This window comes from Dermacentor andersoni, chromosome 3 (genome assembly GCF_023375885.2).
Source record: "Dermacentor andersoni chromosome 3, qqDerAnde1_hic_scaffold, whole genome shotgun sequence".
NCBI classification, from domain to species: domain Eukaryota; kingdom Metazoa; phylum Arthropoda; class Arachnida; order Ixodida; family Ixodidae; genus Dermacentor; species Dermacentor andersoni.
Genome location: NC_092816.1, coordinates 212129232 through 212152494, shown reverse-complemented (window position 1 = coordinate 212152494; position 23263 = coordinate 212129232). Strand labels below are relative to the sequence as shown.

Here is a 23263-nt window from a genome sequence, read left to right as displayed (position 1 = left end):
GCCGTCGGTCCTTACTCCTAAACCTCCCCTGTTTAATAGCTTGAGTACTTCTTCCAAGCATGCAGTGAATAGCATTGGAGAGATTGTGCCTCCCTGTCTGACCCCTTTCTTTATAGGCATCTTCTTACTTTTCTTGTGTAGAATTAAGGTAGCTGTGGAATCTCTGTAGATATTTTCCAAGGTATTTATGTAAGCGGTCTGTACTCCTTGATTACGTAATGCCTCTATGACTGCTGGTATCTCTACTGAATCAAATGCCTTTTCGTAATCTATGAAAGCCATATACAGAGGCTTATTGTACTCCACGGATTTCTCGATTACCTGATTAATGACCTGGATGTGATCCATTGTAGAGTATCCCTTTGTGAAGCCAGCCTGTTCCCTTGGTTGACTAAAGTCCAGAGTTGCCCTTATTCTGCTGGAGATTATTTTGGTGAATATTTTATAATACATGAAGTAAGCTAATGGGCCTATAATTTTTCAGTTCTTTAACATCTCCCTTTTTGTGTATTAGTATAATGTTTGCATTCTTCCTATTTTCTGGGACTCTTGCAGTCGATAGACACTTCGTTTATAGAACCGCCAGTTTTCCAAGCATTGTTTTTCCTTCATCTTTGATTAAATCGCCTGTTATTCCATCTTCTCCTGCTGCTCTTCTTCGTTTCATGTCTTGCCAAGCCCTTTTGACCTCATCGCTAGTTATAGAAGTTTCTGCATCGTGTTCGTTACTATTTCTTATGGTAGTATCCTGACTCCACTGGGTACTGTACAGGTCAGTATATAATTCTTCTGCTGCTTTTGCTATACCTTCGAGAATGCTGATGAAATTATCCTGCTTATCTTTCAGTACATACATCTTGGTTTGTCCTATGCCAAGTTTCCTTATCACTGATTTCAAGCTGCATCCATCTTTTTAAGGGTTGTTCAGTCTTTCCCACATTATAATTTCGAGTATCAATTTTCACCTTGTTGATCAGTTTTGACAGCTCCGCGAATTCAATTTTATCTCTTGAGTTGGACACTTTTATTCTTTGTCGTTTCTTTATTAGGCCCTTTGTTACGTGGAAGAGCTTGCCTTGATGCCTTGCCTCCCAGTTCATTTGCTGCGTCTGAAGCCAGCCTAGTTACGGTTTCATTCATTACCTCTACGTCATCTTCATCTCTCTGTTGTAAGGCTGCATGTTTTCAAGCACCCCCCTGAATTTGTCTGCTTTTACCCTTACTGCCTCTAGGTGGAGCTGTTTTTTCTTGACCAGTTTTACTCTTTCTCTCTTCAAATTGAGGTGAATCCTAGCCCTCACCAATCTATGATCAATGCACTTTACCCTACCTATCACTTCTACATCCTGCACTAAGCTGGGATCGGCAGAAAGTATGAAATCAATTTCATTTCTTGTTATACCATTAGGGTTTTGCCAGGTCCACTTTCTGTTTCTGCGCTTCGTGAAAAAGGTGTTCGTTATTCGAAGCTTGTTCCTTCCTGCGAATTCTACTAGCATCTCTCCTCTAGAGTTCCTGGAATCGATGCCATAGTTGCCAGCTGCTTGTTCACTAGCCTGCTTTTTCCCCACTTTTGCATTGAAGTCGCCCATTACTACAGTATACTGAATTTGCACTTTTCTCATCGCTAATTCAACATCTTCATGAAACTGATCGACTTCTTCATCATTGTGACTGAATGTTGTAGGGTAGGCTCGTACTACCTTTAATCTATACCTCTAATTAAGTTTGATTACGACTACTGCTACCCTCTCATTAATGCTGTAGAATTCGTCAATGTTGCCCGCTATGTCCTTATGCTTTAGGAATCCCACCCTGTTTTGCTTCTTATCTGGGAGACTTCTATAGCAGAGGACATGGCTGTTATTCAGTAATGTATAAGCCTCACCAGCTCTAATCTCACTAAGGCCGACGATATCCCAAACAATGTCTGATAGTTCCTCAAAGACTCCTGCTAAGGTAGCCTCACTCGGCAGAGTTCGGCTGTTAAAGGTTGACAGGGTCAATATCCATTGGCAGCCTGTCCAGACCCAGAGATCCTTGGCACCCTCTGCTGTGGTACAAGTCTGACCGCCGCCTTGGACGGGTGCTCCGCAGCTGCTGGGGACTGAGGGCCATGGGTTAATTCTAGGAATAATCAGGAAGGTGGTGGCCGAATGCTGCACCAGGCAGGCCAATTCCTATTCTGGTGAGTGAGTCTTTGTTCAAGGTAAGTGGGCCTTTCTAATCAGGTTGTACCTGGATTAGTACAGCCCCACTCTCTCTTGGCATGTTTTACTTGTGTCAGGTGTCACTCTAAGCCTGCAGGTGTGCACTAGAAAAGGTGAAATTCAATCTCACCATCATCAGGATAAAAGAAAAATCTTATAGAAGGATTTGAACTTCCAGCAATGGCAACCGAGAATTCGACATACGGTAGCTCAGTCAGATAATCACGTAGGCAGCAAGGCTACTTTATCGCCAACAAGCCCAGAGGGCCCTGCATGCCTAAAAGCTTCTTTGATGTATCCATGATAGATGGGTTTTGCTGTTTAGCTAGTTTAACTCAACATTGAACGATTTCTAAGCGGTTCTGGCCTTGTAGTTCCGGAATTTTCCTGTGCGCAGGCGGCCATGAGCCCGGCTAGGCAAGCTGTACAGGCTTTCTGACGGCCTTGGACAGCATTTAAAACGAGTAGGGGGCAACGTAATGGTGGAAGTGGTCGCTTCTCACCCGAAAGGCAACGAGACCCAGGGTATTTTCCATCTTGTGCTGCGTCGAAAGGTCAAGTCGTCGAGAGTGGATAGGCTTCACTGTCATATACACCATATATGTATGCAGAAGCTTTCACTCCCGAAATAATTGCAAGACTTTGCCACCGGGTTCTCTGCGGCATGGCACCCATACCGCTACTCGCGTTTAAAGTGCTGTGATGCCCCTCTTTCTTGTGATCGAGGCCAGCGCATCGTGCACATTATTATTATTTTAAATGCGAGTAGCAGTATGGGCCCTGTGCCCTCAAAGAACCCGATGGCAAAGTCTTCCGATTCGTTCGGGAGTGAAAGTCTCTGCATACATATACGTATATGTATATGACAGTGCAGCCTATCCACTCTCAACAACTTAATTGAGCTTTTGACACAGCACAAGATGGACAATACGCATCTCATAATCGGAGCTAAATTTAACGTCTCATTCGTCATTCGGAGGGCTATAACTTGGCAATACATTTGCCGATCTGAGTAGGTGTAGTCGCATTTGAGAAAGCTCACTCAGCCATGGTATGCCCAAGAACTTGGTCCTGTGCTCATCAGGAGTTAAAACGCCTACAAGTGTGCAATTTATTGCAGAAATCTCATGCTTGCTCAGTTATGGCACCCCTGTGTTTGACACGCAGGGTCCAGAAATGGTGTGAAGAGACTTTGTGCCTGCCACTTTTGACCACGGCATGCCCATGGGGCCCACTACGAAATAGGGAGCAAGCATGGTTGCAAGATTACACCAAAGGGTGCTCACTAGCTGTACCACGATTTCATCATGCAAGCTTTCTAATACATCATTAGATGTAATGCTTTGGTATCGTTGTGCATAGGAAAAAAGCCGTACTCGACCATGCATGTGTCACATATGCAGATAGCATCATTGTTGCACCACTAATGATGTAATCGGAGATAAATTTAACTTTGCGCGTGGTGTTTAGAGAGGCATCCGAGCAGGAAGGCTTGCATTCCAGGGAGCTCACTACAAGTGTAGTGAGCCATATTAGGTGTAAACTGTAAAACTCGAACTGGTTTACGTGATGACATATAAGGCCTAGAAGAGTGCATTACATTGCAAAAAATTCTCACTTGCTGTTGGTTATGCAGCTCATCCCCCCCCCCCCCCCCACATCCAGCATTTGACATGTACATTCGAAGAATACCATGAATGAAAAGAGTCAGGGTGGCAAGACAGAGGGATATGTCAAACTTCTTTGACCATGGCAGAAGTTGTCTGTCCCCATAGCGAGCGCACGGGCAGGAGATCGATCGTGCCCTTGCGCCAATAAAAAAAACACACATTCATTCATTCAGGAGATCGAGGCAGATACAGGAGCCCCAATCTTGTACGACTGCGGTGGGCTGAAGCAGCGCAGGTATTCTCGGGTGCCACTAGTGTGGAGGGGAAGGGGGTCATTTCTTCACCCGAGCCCCCAAATACACTGCAAAACAGGCGCGCCCACTACGAATAGAGAACGAGCACGATTGCATAATTGTACCACCCCAGATGGAAAACATCTCCAGTTCCAGCTGGATTATTGAACCGAAAATCCTTGCCAGATGGAAAATTTTCCAGTTGTATATGGCTTTTTCAGCAGGAATTGGAACTTCTGACCCAGCTGGAAAGCATCCCTGTTCCAGCTAGAGAACGCTTTCATTCTAGCTGGAAAGTGTTCCTGTATTAATTGGAATCGAAGCCGTTTCCAGCTGAAATAGAAACAATTTCCACTCGGAGTCTGAGCTACCGAGCTGGAAATGTCCTTCTGGTAGATAGGATTGAATGTTGCATCACTCTGAATCGCGCTGATATGAGCGACCACGCACCTTCGAAAACAGCGAGTGGAAGACCGTATTACGGGCGCGTTATGCTGCCTATATACTTATCATACTTTATCATACTTATCATAGATGAGGACTTTGCGCGTGTGATTGTTCATTTAGAGAACATGTAGTTTTCTCGTGGAAACGCCGATGCCACTATAGACACCGTTGGCAGCTGAACGAGGCGGTTGTTTACGCTGCTGTATCGAAGGGGCCTGCGCTTGCTGCCCATATGGGATACGAGGCAAGCAGTGCACCTCGGAAGCTAAATAATGAGTCGGCATTACAATACGTAAAAATATACCCATCTTCCATATTTAATTTACGGAAGTGCCAGTGAGAGTGGCGGGCAGCTTTCAGTCGAAAACGGCAACATACCGATGTTGATACTGCTCCGTGTCGTCGCTTCTCGCTTTTTGTGTGTGCACTGTACGGAATGAGGAATGGCTTATTTCAAATCCATATGGGCAAAACTGAACCACAGAAGTAGTTTTATTCATCCTGATGGCTTAATTAGCTTTGGGTCAGTCGCTCAGGTCCGCCAGCTGCAGACGCGTGAACTACTCGATTGTGACATATAGGCTTAACCTTGGCTGAACGCGATCGGCATCGGCTCATGCTGTGTGTGCGGATGGCGAGTGCTGAAGTTCGTGTAGCCAACAACGCAGCACCACTTGCCACCCCCCATCACTTCCCCGTCCACAGGGACCGCAAATTCTCGTGACAGCAACTTCTCACGTGAAGCACTAGCTCACGATCGCAGACTCCTCCGCGCTCTCGTTGCTGTCGTCTGCATGATCCCGGCATGCTCTGAGTGGCACTCCCTGACGTCATACTCAATGTTGCCTGTAACTGAGGAGCAGGTAAATATTGTTCGAGACAGTCATCATCAGCCTGGTTACCCCACTGCAGGCAAAGGCCTCTCCCATACTTCTCCAACTACCCCGGTTAGGGTGGCTACCCTACCCCGGTCATGTACTAATTGTGGCCATGTTGTCCCTGCAAACTTCTTAAAGTCATCCGCCCACCTAACTTTCTGCCGCCCCCTGCTACGCTTCCCTTCCCTTGGAATCCAGTCCGTAACCCTTAATGACCATCGGTTATCTTCCCTCCTCATTACATGTCCTGCCCATGCCCATTTCCTTTTCTTGATTTCAACTAAGATTTCATTAACTCGCGTTTGTTCCCTCACCAAATCTGCTCTTTTCTTATTCCTTAACGTTACACCTATCATTCTTATTTCCATAACTCGTTACGTCGTCCTCAATTTAAGTAGAATCCGTTTCGTAAGCCTCCAGGTTTCTGCCCCGTACGTGAATACTGGTAAGACACAGCTGTTATACACTTTTCTCTTGAGGCATAATGGCAACCTGCTGTTCGTGATCTGAGAACGCCTGCCAAACGCACCCCAGCCCATTCTGATTCTTCTGATTATTTCAGTCTCATGATCCGGATCCGTGGTCACTACCTGCCCTAAGTAGATGTATTCCCTTGCCACTTCCAGTGCCTCGGTACCTATCGTAAACTGATGTTCTCTTCCGAGGCTGTAAAACAGAACTTTAGTTTTCTGCAGATTAATATTTAGACCCACCCTTCTCCTTTGCCTCTCCAGGTCAGTGAGCATGCATTTCAGTTGGTCCCCTGAATTACTAAGCAAGGCAATAGCATCAGCGAATGGCAAGTTACTAATGTATTCTCCATTAACTGTTATTCCCAATCCTTCCCAATCCAGGTCTCTGAATACCTCCTGTAAACACGCTGTGAATAGCATCGGAGAGACCGTATCTCCCTGTCTGACGCCTTTCTTTATTGGGATTTTGTTGCTTTCTTTATGGAGGACTACGGTGGCTGGCGCCGCTATAGGTACCTTTCAGTATTTTTACATATGGCTCATCTACACCCTGATTCCGTAATGCCTCCATGACTGCTGATGTTTCGACTGAATCAAACGCTTTTTCGTAATCAATGAAAGCTATATGTAAGGGTTGCTTATATTCCGCACATTTCTCTATCACCTGATTGATAGTGTGAATATGGTCTATTGTTGAGTAGCCTTTACGGAATCCTGCCTGGTCCTTTGGTTGACAGAAGTCTAAGGTGTTCCTGATTCTATTTGCGATTACCTTAGTAAATACTTTCTAGGCAACGGACAGTAATTAAGCTGATTGGTCTATAATTTTTCAAGTCTTTGGCGCCCCCTTTCTTATAAATTAGGATTATGTTAACGTTCTTCCAAGATTCCGGTATGCTCGAGGTCATGAGGCATTGTGTATATAGGGCGGCCAGTCTTTCTAGAACAATGTTCCCACCATCCTTCAACAAATCTGCTTTTACCTGATCTTTCCCAGCTGCCTTACCCCTTTGCATAGCTCCCAAGGCGTTCTTTACTTCTTCCGGCGTTACTTGTGGGATTTCCAATTCCTCTAGACTATCCTCTCTTCCATTACCGTCGTAGGTGCCGCTGGTACTGTATAAACCTCTATAGAACTCCTCAGCCAATTGAACTATCTCATCCATATTAGTAACGATATTGCCGGCTTTGTCTCTTAACGCATACATCTGATTCTTGCCTATTCCTAGTTTCTTCTTCACTGCTTTTAGGCTTCCTCCGTTCCTGAGAGCATGTTCAATTCTATCCATATTATAGTTCCTTACGTCAGCTGTCTTACGCTTGTTGATTAACTTAGAAAGTTCTGCCAGTTCTAGCTGTAGGGTTAGAGGCTTTCATACATTGGCGTTTCTTGATCAGATCTTTCGTCTCCTGCGCTAGCTTACTAGTATCCTGCCTAACGGAGTTACCACCGACTTCTATTGCACACTCCTTAATGATGCCCATAAGATTGTCGTTCATTGCTTCAACACTAAGGTCCTCTTCCTGAGTTAAAGCCAAATACCTGTTCTGTAGCTTGATCCGGAATTCCTCTAGTTTCCCTCTTACCGCTAACTCATTGATCGGCTTCTTATGTACCAGTTTCTTCCGTTCCCTCCTCAAGTCTAGGCTAATTCGAGTTCTTACCATCCTATGGTCACTGCAGCGCACCTTGCCGAGCACGTCTACATATTGTATGATGCCAGGGTTCGCGCAGAGTATGAAGTCGATTTCATTTCTAGTCTCACCATTCGGGCTCCTCCACGTCCACTTTCGGCTAACCCGCTTGCGGAAGAAGGTATTCATTATCCGCATATTATTCTGTTCTGCAAATTCTACTAATAACTCTCCCCTGCTATTCCTAGAGCCTATGCCATATTCCCGTACTGACTTGTCTCCAGCCTGCTTCTTGCCTACCTTGGCATTGAAGTCGCCCATCAGTATAGTGTATTTTGTTTTGACTTTACCCATCGCCGATTCCGCGTCTTCATAAAAGCTTTCGACTTCCTGGTCATCATGACTGGATGTAGGGGCGTTGACCTGTACTACCTTCAATTTGTACTTCTTATTAAGTTTCACAACTAGACCAGCCACGCTCTCGTTAATACTATAGAATTCCTGTATGTTACGAGCTATATCCTTATTAATCAGGAATCCGACTCCTGGTTATCGTCTCCCCGCTAAGCACCGGTAACACAGCACTATATGCTTCTTTTGTCCTAACCTCACTGAGCCCTATTATATCCCATTTACTATCCTCTTAATTCCTCCAATAACACTGCTAGACTCGCCTCACTAGACAACGTTTAACGTTAAACGTTGCCAGGTTCAGATTCCAATGGCGTAAATAAAATTAATTTGTAAAAAAAAATCTGTGCAACTCTCAAACCTGATTTTTTGAGGACATGACAGGAGCGTGCAGAGGAACATACCCAGCAAATTTCATCGACATCCGTTTAGATCGAAAAATCGCCGGAGTTGCCCTTCACTGGCTGCTTGGTCGGCGCACCATCGTAGAGTTTCTATGGTGCTGGGTTCTTGTTGGCGAGAAATGGATATTTACAGCCTGCGGATTTTCATATCCTATGGAACTCCACATTTACACGTAAGTCGCCCTATTATTTACGTTATTAGAGTCTATCCTCTGCAGCGTTGTGGAAGGAGAGCGCGTGAGGCCGCGTTTCCTTGTTTCGAGAGTTCGTCTGTGCTTTTCGGTATGCTGAAAGCCACACGTTAATGTTAATATCACGGCCTAAATTCGATGCCTCGGGGTGTTTGTAGGTGCCTTTAATGTGCAAGAGTTCGCATGCCAAAGCTTGTGCAAGCGAATTAAGAGGCTGTGGGTGCATCGCGATATGCATGGAGCACCGATGTGTGGAAGCAGCGTCCGTAGCGTACTCTACATAGTGACCCAGCTAATTTTAGCTACAGTTAAAGAATATGCAAATGCCACGTAGCTGGACAGAACAAAGGCAATCTTTGCCGTCGCTTGGAGATACTCAAACTATTTTTTATATACTGCCTAATTGGATAATTAGTCTTAATTAATTTATCAACTTCTCAAACATTATAATTCGGTGAAAAGTGTCAATGAGAAAATTGTAGAGCGACGTGAAAAACTCCCGATACAGCGTTCTGCTCCTCAATACGTGCTACGTAGCAGTGTTTTTCCGAGCGTGAAAGAAGCCCGCGAATACACGCAAAGCGCCGCGAGCGGCTTGTCGCGCGCCAATTTTGCGTGCATTTGCGGGCTTCTTTCACGCTCGGCAAAACATTTTTGTGTAGCACGTATTGAGCAACAGAAAGCTGTATCGGAAGTTTTTCATGTCGCTCTACAATTTGATCATTGACACTTTCCATCTAACTATAACATTTGAGAACTTGATTAATGCTAATTATCTAATTAGGCAGAATGAAAAAAAAGTTTTTTCAGTATCTCCGAGGGACGATAAACAAGATTACCTTTGTTCTGTCCAGCTGCGTGGTATTTGCATATTCTTAAAGTGGCTAAAGTTATATGGACACCCTGTATATGCCATGCGCACGATGTAAGTACGTTGCGGTCGTGGTGGCATGCGTAATTTGAAGAATTTCGCCCCGCTGGCGTAAGATTTTTGCGATGGTTATTTTGAGGCTAAATAACGCGAGACTGCGTTTGCATATGCGCTGCGTATTTAGTGTTTGTGATGAGAAATTGTGGATTTGTCAGAACATGTTCATAAGTACATTGCTTAAGAGTTATTGAGAGGCCACAAAGCGTCTGGGTCCAATATTCAGCACTAGTTATAGAAACAATAGTTATACATGTCCAATTTCTGGAACTTGCATAGTACACGTCTTTATTGCAGATATCAGAGCGGGACCGTAGCAGAATCAGTAAATTGGCTGCACAGTTCTCTGGTGAATGGACCAATGAAATTCAAGAAAGGACATCTTCAAGTACCCATACAAGACCGTCATTGATTAATTCACATCTTATGGCACAACCACTAAGCTACTTTTACAGCATTTGACAACAAAGTATTCCGATTTATGCTGTTTGAACTAAATAGTTCAATAAAATTCGGCATAAAATTGACTGTAGTGATAATTTCTCTACAAATCCTTCTGTAGTGCGTGTTAAGATGCAAACGTGTGCATGAATTAAAAAGCGAACTATACAGGGTCTTATGTCATTTCCTTTATTCCGGTTGCAGATACCAGCATTCCGCTTGTTCATCTCGGTTAAATTTTACAGGTGGATTTTCGAAATGAGTAGTAGTGCATAAGCTGCTAATTGACAAAATCGTGTCAACAACTTTTTTGATTAATAAACTTAGTGTTGCACGTGTTGCAATGGTGGAAATGAGTCCGTTAACATGCATGCAGGGCCTATTCAGTCGGAACCAACCAGTTTCAGGATACACGGCAAGAAATGCCTTGGTGTCAAGCTATTTTCTTGTTGCACTGCGAATATATGCAATGCTCGTGGGAAGTGATCAGGATATTAGCGCAAGCTCTTGGGCCAGTTGGTGCATGATGAGCTTGAAAAAATTGGGTACCAGCGAAACACAAAGGACGCGCACACAAGGAAATGGAGTTGGGCACGGACGGACGCTGGACTTTCAACTGTACTTTATTGAAATGTACATTGCCGCACATAACCTCCGACGCATGCGCAACTTCTACTCCTCCCTAGACCTGTGCATGAATGTCAATTTTTTATCAATCATATTTTACCTCCTCGATAGGTAAGCACGTTCGTCGTTTGTTAAACACAAGGACGTATCACTGACACAAATTTCTTTCTCATTTCCAATGTGAAAAGCTTCTAAGATTTCGCATTCGTATCTGGTCTTGCCCTTCCCTAAAATGGTCACACGACCGAACAATGGCGTACTTTTTTGCACTTATTGCAGCCGCGGTAATGAACCGCCAAATTTCTTCGCTGGTCACCGCTTAAGGATAGGTTATGTCCTTGCAAGCGCTTACAACACAATGTATCTTCGAAGTGTTATCATGCACACGTCTTTGGAGGAGTTGAAGATGCGCATGCGTCGGAGGTTATGTGCTGGAATGTAAATGTCAATAAAGTACAGTTGAAAGTCCAGCGTCCGTCCATGTCTAACGCCTTTTTCTTGTGTGCGCGTCCTTTGTGTTTCGCTGGTACCCCCTTTCTTCAAGTAACCAGGACACCAACTCATTTTGCTGACTCTGACTTCGTATATCGCAAAATTGGTGTTGGTTACAAAGTTGGCTCCGACTGAATAGGTCCTGCACGTTCGCTGCCTCTAATTCCGTCATTACAGCATGTGTCCTAACGCGAATAATTAAAAATATAATTAGCGCGATTTTTTCAATGAGATGCTCCTGCACTTTTGACTTATTCAGAATGTAATGTGGGGAAGTTGCCGGCGCGCGTGTCGGCCGAATGCGGTCACGATGATTTAAGTGGCGGTCATGACGGTAATGCGGTGTCGTCTGCCGACCGCCGGCAGGCGGTCGGCAAACGGGCTGGCCACGTGCAACAACCAAGCTCGGCCCGACCCAGATGGCCGAGATCGGGCCGTCTGCTATTTAACTGCCCATGGACGTCGGCCCAATCTTCTGCGGGACAATCTTAGGGCTAAGCAACCCTGTGTTGCTGTGTGTCACGTGACGGCGGCTTTCCCGCCAGTCTGTACCCTGCCGCCCTGCCTCCGGCAATAAAGGATGTAACATAACTGGGGACGAAGGATCGAAATTTAGGCCTGACTAGGCGTAGGGCTAGCCGAAGCGGTTGGCGGTAGAGAAAATGGCAGCTGCACTGGGCACGATTGGGGAATTCGTTGCGACGCAGGCGACGTCTTGGCCCTTGTATTTGGAGTGCCTCGAGTTTTTCTTTCAAGCAAACGGCATCGACGGTAACGAGAAGAAGCAAGCAACGCTCTGCAGCGTTTTCGACCCAGCAACGTATGCCATCGTTCGCTCCTTTTGTTCTCCAGATGCGCCGTCGGCGGTGGCCTACGATGAGATCGTCAGGCGTGTCTCAAACCACTTGCAGCGACCGTCGGTGGCAGTACAGCGTTTCAAGTTTGGCACGCGTCAGCAGTATCCCGGTGAGTCAATTGCCGACTACATCGCAGAACTGCGACATCTCTCGGAACATAGCGATTTCGGTGCGTCGCTCGACGACATGTTGCGCGACCGGCTGGCGTGCGGGGTGCGAAGCGAGACTCTTCAGCGTTGGTTGCTGGCGGAGCCGGAGCTTACGTTTGCGACAGCTCGGGAGAAAGCCATTGCAATGGAATCTGCGCAGCGACAGACTGAGCAAATTCGTGGCAGTGCCACATCGTCTGAAGTTTGCAGCGTGAGCGGGAAGTGTTTCGACCCATGTGTTACGCAGGTCTCTGCGCCAGTGGCAGCCAAGGAGGGTACCCAGAAGTGGGCTGGTTCGCCTGGGATCACAAGCGGATGTTTCCGCTGCAAGGGTGCGCATTCGCCAAGCAGTTGCCCATTCATTAATGTGCAGTGCCACTTCTGCAAGCAACGAGGGCACATAGTAAGAGCATGCAGGAGGAAGGCTGCAGCTCGCGCCTCGCTGCCGGGTAACGAACGCGCACATGCGGTTGCCCGAGAAATTTCCCTCCGGGCGACTCGGCGTGGTGAGGCGACTAGTTCAGAGTGGGGGGATCCCTTGCTCCGTTACAAAGACATACTCCGTCATTATACACGCATTCGTCGCACCCACGCCGCACCACCGCCGTCCTTCTCGCGGGAGGAAGCAGTGGCATTACGCCAGTTACAAACCGCAACTTTTCCAAATCTTGTCTATCTCAATAAATTCTACCCACACTGTTATGCAGATCGTTGCCCTGGCTGTGGCAGCTCGCCCACAATCTCCAAGTCACGATTGAGTGCACTGAAGACCTCTTTCCTCCCTTGCCAACTCTCCTTTACCCTCTATGCAACAAAAAGCTGTGGGACGATCCCCTCCGCGACGGACCTCCCGAGGTCCTCCGAGCTGTGATACAACGTGCTCGAAACATCGCCGGAATCATCTTAGGGACCCTGGACTGAGGGTTCCTCCCACACTGCTCTCGCCATTCAAATATTATTAATAAAGATGTTTTACTCTCTCTCTCGCGCTTCCGCTGAACCCAACTCTCAGAACAGAAAATGGGGCAATAATGCTGCGTCGGACGTATACGACGTGTTCGTGCTGTCTGGTGAGGAGCCAGCCGTTAGAGTGGAAGTGCGCGTCAACGGATGTCCCCTAGAGATGGAGGTGGACTCGGCTGCAGTGTGTCAGTCATCAACGACCGGACTATGCGGAAGCTGCGAATATCGAAAAGGGCATTGCGCCCAAGTAGTCTTCATCTCTGAGCTTACAATAACAAGGAACTACGAGTGTTGGGTGAACTGACCGTGACGGTGGAACTTAAGGGGCGGGAACATCGCCTGCGATTGGTGGTGGTTAAGGTTGCTAGTATCGGACTTGTCGATCGGGACTGGTTCCTTGGGAATAAGTCTGAGTGGCGTTCACAGTGTGTGCGAGCCGAGTAGAACTGGCTGTAGGGGAACAACGGCCTTGCTCAAGTATTCTTCAGTCTTTGAGCCTGGACTTGGGACAAGTAAAGGGGCCTCCTGTACGCGTAGAGGTGAACCCGGTAGCTCCGCGGCGATTTCTGAAGCCACGACAAGTACCGTTTGCATTGAGACCGAAGGTCGACGAAGCACTGGACAGGTTGGTGAGCCAAGGCATTTTCCAGCCTGTACGGCACTCGAAGTGGGCGACACCTGTCGTTCCAGCTGTCAGAAAAGATGGATAAGGATCTGCGGGGACTACAAGAGCACAGTCAATCGTGTAGTGCAGTGGGAAAGGTATCCTCTGCTGACACCAGAGCAGCTGTTTGCCAGGCTGGCAGGTTGCTAGAAGTTTTCAAGGCTAGACCTCGGACAAGCGTATCAACGGAAGACTGTTGATAAAGAAATAGCTGACTTGTTGACGGTTACAACACACCGGGACTGTTCCGCGTAACCCGTCTTCAATTTGGCGTGACAGTGGCTATTTTTCAGAGGTACATGGAAGAACTGTTGCACGGAATTGATGGTGTTCTTGTGTTCTTGGATGACATCTTAATCGGTGGAAAGAATGAGGCACAGCACCATGCTCGTTTGGAAGAGAGAGAGAGAATCAACTTTTGAACTGAGCGCTTAGTGATGGTTGGTGCTCGCTGGCACCAGATGGGGTGGAACCTTATTCTCAGGTCCCATATGTGTCCAGCAGTTCCTGGCCCCTAGCCGCCAGCGCGAGCTGGGTCAGTAGGTCGGGGCTGGACAACAAGGTCTCCCATCGCTCGGGGGGGTTGGGGCAGGGGAGGGTGGGGGGTAGGGATGGTGGGGGGTTCTTGAGCTTAGTGCACTCTGCAATGATGTGTGCTAGAGTGCCTGTTGACCGTCTGCAAAAAGGGCATAAAGTGTCATGCTCTGTTGGGAACATCTTGTGCAAGAGCACGGGATGCGCTAGCGACCCCGCTTGCGTGCGTCGCAAGATCGTTTGCTGCTGTCGGCTGAGTTGCGGATGCGGACGGGGAAGCCTACATCTGCCACTTCTGTACATTTTCGTGATTTCTTTGTAGCTTGTCACGGGTTGCGGTAGCTCTGGCTCGTCCTCGGCCCGGATTGTCAGTTCTCGGGCATAGTGGTCGGCGAGTGCGTTGCCTTCCACTTGCGAGTGAGCCGGGACCCACACGAGCTCAACGGTCCGTCCCGGTGATTTGCATTTGGTGAGGATCGCTAGTGCCGCGGGAGAGATGCTCCCCTTGCGGTAGCTTGCGTAGGCGGTCTGGGAGTCTGTGACCACGGTCCTCACTCCCGGTTGTGCGAGTGCGAGGGCCACGGCCACTTCTTCTTCGACTATATTCGTCGTCCGTATCGACGCGCCTGTGACCAGTTTATCGATGGTGGTGACGACCGCCGTTGCTCTGGTTCCGTGCTTGGGAAGCGAGGCGTCCGCGTAGAGAACCTCTGGGTCCTTTTCCAGCTGCCGAGCCATTGCCTTGGCCCGCGCAGAGCGTCTCTCGTCGTTCCTCCCCGGCTGCATGTTCCGGGGGAGAGGCTTCGTCTTAATAATGTCTCTCCACGTTGTGGGGAGTGGCTCCGTTGTCGGTTGCTGTTCAATTTGCCATCCTATCTTGCGTAGGACGGCCCGACCATGCTCTGTCCGGCTCAGCCTCACTCTCTGGTGGGATAGGTGTGCTTCCACCAGCTCTTCCACCGTGTTGTGGGCACCCATTTCCAGCAGCTTCTGCGTTGACGAGTAGACTGGGATGCCCATCGCGAGTTTCACTGCTTTCCTTATCGTCGTGTTCAGCGTCTCGCGGTTCACCTTCGCAAGCTGGAGGTACGGGGCGGAGTACGTTACGCGTGACACGACGAATGCCTGCACCAGGCGCAGTGCGTCTTCTTCTTTGATTCCTCTGTTCCGGTTGGTGACTCTCCGGATCATGCTCAGGACTTGCTCCGATGTGGTCTTGATTTTGTTGACGGCTGCGTGCGCCTTGCCGTCGCTGCGCAACAGAAGGCCCAGTATAACATCACCATCGACGGCACAGTGATCAAACCAACGCAGCAGATCCGTTTGGAAGAGGTGCTCAAAAGAATCCATGAAGACGGTCTGCGACTGAAATTTGACAAATGTCGATTTTGTGTTGATGAAGTGTTACTTGGGATTCAGCGTGAACTCTGCAGGTGTGCAGCCGACGGCAGACAAGGTGCGTGCTATTTACGAGGCCCCAGAGCCGACATGTAGAAAGGAACTTCAAGCCTTTTTGGGAGCTCTGAACTTTTACAACAAGTTTCTTAAAGCAGCAGCTCATGCCTTGGAGCCACTTTACCGGCTGTTGGACAAGGGTCGCGAGTGGCGTTGGACGGGAGCCGAGGCAGACGCATTTCGCCAGGCGAAAGATCTGCTCCAGTCATCGCATGTTCTTGTGCAACATGATGTCAACAGGCCCCTAGTGCTGGCCTGTGACGCGTCCCCGTATGGACTGGGTGCTGTGTTTAGTCACGTGGGTAAAGATGGCAGCGAGAGACCGGTTGCATATGCATCGAGACCTATGAGCGCGGCAGAACGGAATTATGCCCAAACAGACCGAGAAACGATCGCCATCGGCTTTGGCATAAAGAAGTACCATCAGTTTCTGTATGGGAGACATCTCAAAATTTGACGGCCACTGTTGCACCACGCCAAAGCCCATTCCCCAGGTGCTATCACCACGGATGCTGCGTTGGACTCTCATGTTATCGGCATATGACTATGAAATTGAGTATCCACTAGCGGAGAGGCTTTCCAGTGCTGACGCATTCAGTCGTTTACCACTGAGGGCCAGTAAGGCGGAGGAAGGGGAGCAGCGTCTTTGGGAAGTAGGAATGCTGGAAATGGCGCCAGACGTAACATGGAACTCTAGGAAGGTGGCAAGATTTACGTCAATGGACAAGCTGTCGGCTAGAGTCTGCAATTCGGTGCAGCATGGGTGGCCAGAGGACAAGCTACCAGAAGAGTTTGCAGCGTTTGTGAGCCGCAAGCATGAACTGTCGGTGTACCAAGGTTGTTTGCTGTGGGGCAGTCGTGGGGTCATTCCGGAGCCAGCTCGACCATATGTTATGGACATTCTTCACACAGCTCATCCAGGAATTGTCAACATGAAGGGGCTCGCCAGAGGAGCCGTCTGGTGGCCAGGTATCGACAGAGATGTTGAGCAGAAAGTGAGGGACTGTGCACGTTGTCAGGAATCCAGGTCTGCACCATCAGCACCGGCAATAAAGGATGTAACATACCGAGCAAATTTTTTTTTTGCTTGGATTGTGCTTTATCTATGTTTGTGTAGCAATTGCCCCTATATTACTAGTTGGTTTGAAACCTTCCAGAATATAACCCATTTGGGCACACTGTAATGAAATTTTACAAACGCAGAGATTCGTCTGCATGCATTTTACTTTGGGAGAATATTGACTATAATACTTCTGCCATTTTCACTAGATGTGATATTGTTGGAGTTCGCAGTTCCTAAAAGGCGGAATGTTAAATCCTGCATTGTTCCCAAAACACAGTTTTAATGTTCCAGGCAGCCTGCATACGTAAGTTACTGCTAAAGCCTGTAATTCTCCCCCACAATTTAAACTTTCTGCACACATTATCTATAACCTGTTTCTAATTTTGAACGAATATAAATGATGCGCCTCTTGTAGTTCATGGAAGACACTGTAAAAACCTACCACCAACCTCATATAACGAAAAAATAAACGAAAAAAGAGTTCAATAATTATTTCCAACACTTCTAATCTTCTATAATCAGAGCTCGTCCTTGTCATCTCGTCTCTGTCCGAGTCTTTTTGTGCTGCCACCTTCTTAAATATGTACAAAAACCTAATTCGTCACGTTAATCACTTTTGAAACTGGCCAGGAAAGTTAGTTTTGTCATAAATTGCACTGAACATGACCTCCATAAATTTCCAGTAAAGATAAACTTGGTTTGCAATACTAATTATCTTGGTATGTTGGGAAGCACATCTGATAATGACAATATGACACTTTCGAATACCTTTTTTTTAGCAAAGGCAGCATTAATTTCACATGCATTTAACTTCGCACGAATGTTTGCCATGGCCTTCATAGCCTTCCTCCCTTTGTCGCTAAATTTACTCTCACAGCTATTTGTTGTTCTGCCAGGTAAACGTGTTAAATTCTGCTTGCTTGTAAAACACTGATAACATTCTGAAGCACTTGAATACATAATTTATCGCAAAACCTACAATAAACCCACCCACTTTGAAGTTTGTCTACACACCACCCATTACCTGGCCCTTACTTTCACCAAATATAAACAAGGTATATCATTTGACTCGTCAAGGACAGCGGGCAAACGTCACATCATGCACATGAATACTGTCAAAACAAGGGTTTGTGAGTATTTTGTAACGCTCGTAATTAAGCTAGATAACTTTGAAATTTCATGACACATTGCACTATAGACCGTTTTTTCGTAGGCGCCGCCATATTGTGAACGCAGGGGCGCCGCCTATGAGCAGCGCCATACTGGCTTGGGTGAAAGTGGTCTTTTGCATGGCAGGTATACGCTCGGCGGTGGGTTGTGGCGTTTGTTTTTGCGGTCGTGCGGTTTGTTTAGTATGACGTGCGTCTTCTACGTGGTAAACGGTTCTGTGAGACGTGCTGAAGTGGTTTAGGACGTCATGGCCGGAATTTCCGCTGGCGTTGAGGTGGACGGAACACGCAGCGCTATGTGTGCGCGCATATTTGAGCCTACAATCAGCCTCGGAGATCAATTGTGTATTTCTGAATCTTCCAATCACTAATGTGACCTTATTGTAGTATTATCCTCTATTTCTAAGCTGCGGTTTAGGAGCCATGAAACATATGCGACGATCGTAACAGCGTGGGTACCGTTCTGCTACGATAGGAGCTGTGCTGTTATACTTTGACAAGCGTTCAAACTGTTCGCTACAGGTTACATTGCGTGACTACTTGGTTGGATGGAAGAGGTTTCCACCCACGAATAAAAATAGTTTTGGCTAGTAGTAGCAGCATACCTTACAGTCTGAATTAAGCTTGTCCAGCAAAGCGACCGTTTACGAACTGCGTGAGCGTCCTAAGCAGTAGTAGGTGCTGGATTACAGATATCTTTCTTCTACATAGCGCATGGTCCAAGCATACGGCATCAGCGGTTATATATTTATAAACATTGTGCGGTGTTAGCCCGTTTTCTCTTGCTTTTTAGAGAAAGAGGATGATAACCGATTTTCTTTTTCGGTTGTGCTCGTTCAGTTCTCTACGACGCACTCACACGTATGACGGAAATTTCGCACTCAAAAATAGCCATCGCATTCTTTTTATGCGAACCCTCTCATATATTATGGCTGTATACAGGCCAGAAAGGCACTGCCGAAGCGCACAGCTTATATATGTAACGTGCTGGCCCACCAACCACAGGGATCGCTGTGTAGAGCAGCGCCATGGGCCTTATGCAGCAAGGCTAGCGTAGACATATGGTATTTTCAAGCATACTAGACTTGAAATGCGTGAGAACGATGCCAGTGTATCACAAATATTTGATAGCGCCTGCCGCTCAGATGTTTCGTGGTTGCCTTAGGCTGGCCGTGCACGAGCATGCGCTCTTAAGTTTTGTTTTACTCCCTACGCCAATCGATCAGACAGTGAGCTGATTTACCATTTAATGCTGGTAATACAGAGACACCGGTTTTCTTTGTTGATTTAAAATCAATATAAGCAATATAGTAAACAACACATACACGCACCGCGACTGATAATGCGCGCACCACGGCTGATTAGGCGCGTCACATTTTTGCGCCCCCAAGACGTATTTCTGCCTACAGTAGCTACCGATGCACCGAAAGGCTTCCCTGACCACCTTATATGAACGAACGTGGCGTAAGTTTCACAAAGATCTAAAACATCTCGAAATCGTTTCGCAGCACGCGACAGCAATAGTTTCAAGCAGCGCCGCACCGGATCGCACAAGCCAGAGAGGAGGAAAGCCTCTCCGCGCGCCCTATCCTCCTCGCCCGATGAAACGGTCTATAGATGCCCCTCATTTCTCTTAAATGTAAAGCTTAAGTAATACGGAGTTCTAGCCGAGCATTTGGGAAACGTTGCTACAGTGGAAACATGACGTTTCGAAACACTTCTTTCAGAAACTTTTTGCAAAGGCTGCATTTGATCGACACACATTTAGCTTCACACACATATTTTTCGTAGAAGTCTGCCTATTGTTGCTGAGTTTGATTATGGTGGAATTTGTGGTAATGCAATGGCTGCTTGCAAATGTTGAGCTGCTTCTAAGAGTTCATTATACAAAGTGGCCCTACAATCATGCACCACTACTTAAACATATGCAAATGCCACGTAGTTGGACAGAACCAAGGTAATGTTATTTACCGTCGCTTGGAGATACCCAGATTATTTTTTGCATTCTGCATAATTATTACACAATTCGTCCTAATTACTTGTTCAACTTCCCAAATAAAGTAACTGGGTTAAAAGTGTAAATGAGAAAATTGTAGAGTAACATGAAAAACTCCCGATACAGCTTTCTGCTGCTCAATACGTTCTACATAGAAGTATTTTTCCGAGCGTAAAAGTAGCCCATGAATACACACAAAACTGCCGTGTGACTGGCCACTCGAGGCACTTTCCATGTATTCTCAGCCTTCTTTCACACACGGAAAAAAACATTTTTATGTAGCACGTATTGAGCAGCAGAAAGCTGTATTGGGAGTTTTTCATGTTGCACCATGTTTCTCTCATTGACACTTTTCAACTAATTATAATACAGTAGAAACTCCCATTGATACGTTCCCGTTAGATACATTTTCCCAGCGCCAACATTCGCACACGAGAACTCAAAAAATGACCCAATAGAGTTACACTCACTTTTTACCAGTTCCTATGCTCCAAGAAGACACGATTTTACGGCACCAGTGTTCATTACATCGCCAAACTGCGTTCGTATGATACGTTTTCCGGTCGCTAGATACCATATAAACAAGAAAATTTGCGAGGCGCGCGCCGCCGAGAACAGTATATAGCTGCCTGCTGTAGCAGCTTCACCGCAATACTCGCCCACTCGTCTCACCTGAAAACGCCCACGCACGCTCAGTTTCTCATTTCGGTAGCAGCAAATCTTCTCCGGGGTTGTCGCATGCGGCATTCGCAGCTATCACCGCCAATCCTATTGCGATTAGCATGTCTGCCTATCTGTTTCACAGCGCATGGTGCCATTGGAAGTGTACAGCAAGCTTTCAATATGCGGTCACTGAAACGCGCCGCAGATCTCTGCTGCAGACTGCGATCGTGTGCATTTTTCCAGCCGCTAGATTCCACGGGAATAAGAAAATGCGCAAGGCACGCGTGATTGAGATCAGTATATAGCCACCTATTTCACTTGAAAACGATGACGCGCACAGTTCCTTATTCCGGTACCAGCAACTCTCCGCCCACCCCGGTCGTCTCACGCCGCATTCACAGTTATTGCCACCAAACATATCGCAATAGGCGTCTTCACCTATCTCTTTTACAGGTGCGTAGTGCCATTGGTAGCGTACTGCACGCATTTAGTAGGCGATAATCCGAACGCATTGCCGTTCCCTGTTGCAGGTGGCACAACGTGGGTATCGCATTTTGCTTCGGCGGCATCTGGCGTCATCCACCAGCTCAATTTCGTTGCAGTTTCCCGTCGCACTCTCAAGATACCACGCATTAGGAGAACAACGAAACGGGTCTCAGGCTGCCGGAGCACCACCAGCTCGACGCGCGTCGGAGTCTCATGCCGCAACGATCCACGCAATGTTTCGCATTACGAACATGTCAACAATAGTTGAGTCGGCCCAATTTTTTTTTATTTAATTTGGATCGTACGTTTTCCTGGTTAGTATGTGTTGTGTGTTTTTTTTTTTTCAGCACGTCTGAACAAGGTCCTACTGTACATGGAGTACTATAGACAAGTTGCAGAAATTTAAATACTTGGTAATATCGAGGTTTAACTGTACATTGATCCTATGAAATTTGTGGCAGTGTCGCAGGGCCGTCGGTATAATTGAGCAGCTCCACAAACCAGTTGGTGGCGGCAGCCGTGGCAAGCTATGAGGGCCTCACTATGCATGTTTACTTGAAGTACAGCGCCAAGTTAAAAATAGATCGTGTTGTGTTTCTACACCCCGACTGCTGTATCCCTTTGTGGGCATGTTACCATCAGTCACAGACACCTTACATTCTATGCGATGTTCATAAAAAAACTTCCCTGTTATATAGTGACACGCGTACATTGTTTCTTTTTTTACAGTGACAGATTTTCCCCGCCTCATCGTTGTTACCATGTTATCACTCAGTTCTAGACACACCTTCATGTATCAGAACTTTCTCGAATATTGCTATGCTCCGTTGAACACCAGTGGGAGCCTGGATTCCAAGCTGCTTTATAGCTACACCCCCCAAAATTATTGTTCATCCTCTCATCTAAAATAAGTGTGTCACATCATTACCACATGTTGTTTGTGTAATAAAGTTAAAAGTTTTATTTTGCAAGTAAATGTATGCATTGCTTTCTTGTGCCCTGTTGCATGTATGGTTTGCCATGAAGGTAAAAGTGCACCTACAATTACACTAAGCCTTGATAAAGTGAAATCCGTGGCATTGTGGGAACAGCGCGGTCCCTCAGTTCACATTAGCAGGCCCCAGTCCTGGCCGGCCGTGCCCAAGAGCGCCCAGCCGAGCCAGCAGTCGAAGAAGTGGAGGACAAGGTGACTAGTGAGCGCGTGCGGTGGTTCAAGACTCGGCTGGGTGCTCCGGGACGCAGTCGGCCAGGACTGGGGCCTCCTGGCATGGGCCAAGGGACTGCACCGTGCCGACATTGGCGCCAGTAACATGGGATCCCGGCTATGTTCTGGTATTACAGCCGTGGGAGAGAACTTGAGAACGGACGCCGCTAGGGGCGGCGTCCGTTCCACTGCCAGTAGCGACGCCTGCCTGGCCTGGTGCGTGACCATCTCCACAGTGCAAGCTGCAGCTCTGGCATTCGCTGAGGAGCGTTTCCACAAGCTCCACCTCTGTCACGATCATCGGGCCTGGCGTGGGACATGGTGGTGGAGCGGTCTCATACGCACTGCTGAAGCTCCCTGTGGCCATCTTGGAGGAGGGACCTGCCAGTGCAGTTAATACATCAACGCAACAGGTTGTTGAAGCACCGAGACCATGCATGGCTCTAAATCCGGTGGCGCGTCCACGTCCAGTGACTCGCAGACGTCGGAGAGCGACGACGACTGTACCATTGCTGGTAAGGGAGCCACCAAGGCACGCAACGGCAAGCTGTCAAAGAAAACAGCTCGAAAGAGCTGCTTGTCAGGTAGTTAATCCGAGAACAAGACTGGCGAATTGCCCTCATCCGACCTCGGGGAGGGTGAAGTCTCAGTCTCTGGCAGCGGTTCCTCGGTGCCAGCCGGCGGCAGCGGCAGCGAAGACGACGATGATGACAATTCCCAAGAAGACTTCAGCGACGGCTACGACAAGAACCTCATGGGCGCTTGAGGCGAGTTGCCAATGGTAGTGGAAACGGCACCGTTCGAGCGACGATCATCATCTGCAATCTTTTCCTCCTGTTAATGGTGTATCCACACGACGGACGGCTCCGCGCAAATCTGTGCCACGGATGCTTATTCCGCCGCCCGTCCGGCTGTGAAGCGCATCCAGACGACGGACGGACTGAGCAGTGACCGCGCCGGAAAAATAAAGATGGCGGCACCGCCCTAAGCGACTGCCGTCCGCCTCGAACCTGTCAAGTG

At 47.5% G+C, this 23263-nt stretch overlaps 1 long non-coding RNA gene across 1 annotated transcript; it reads left to right on the top strand.

Moving 5' to 3' along the window:
- The first annotated feature begins 1915 nt into the window (after nucleotides 1-1915).
- Nucleotides 1916-22005, top strand: LOC140216829 (uncharacterized). Its single transcript, XR_011893523.1, has 2 exons — nucleotides 1916-2188; nucleotides 21084-22005. It is a non-coding gene; the product is annotated as an uncharacterized lncRNA (long non-coding RNA).
- Nucleotides 22006-23263: the final 1258 nt, after the last annotated feature.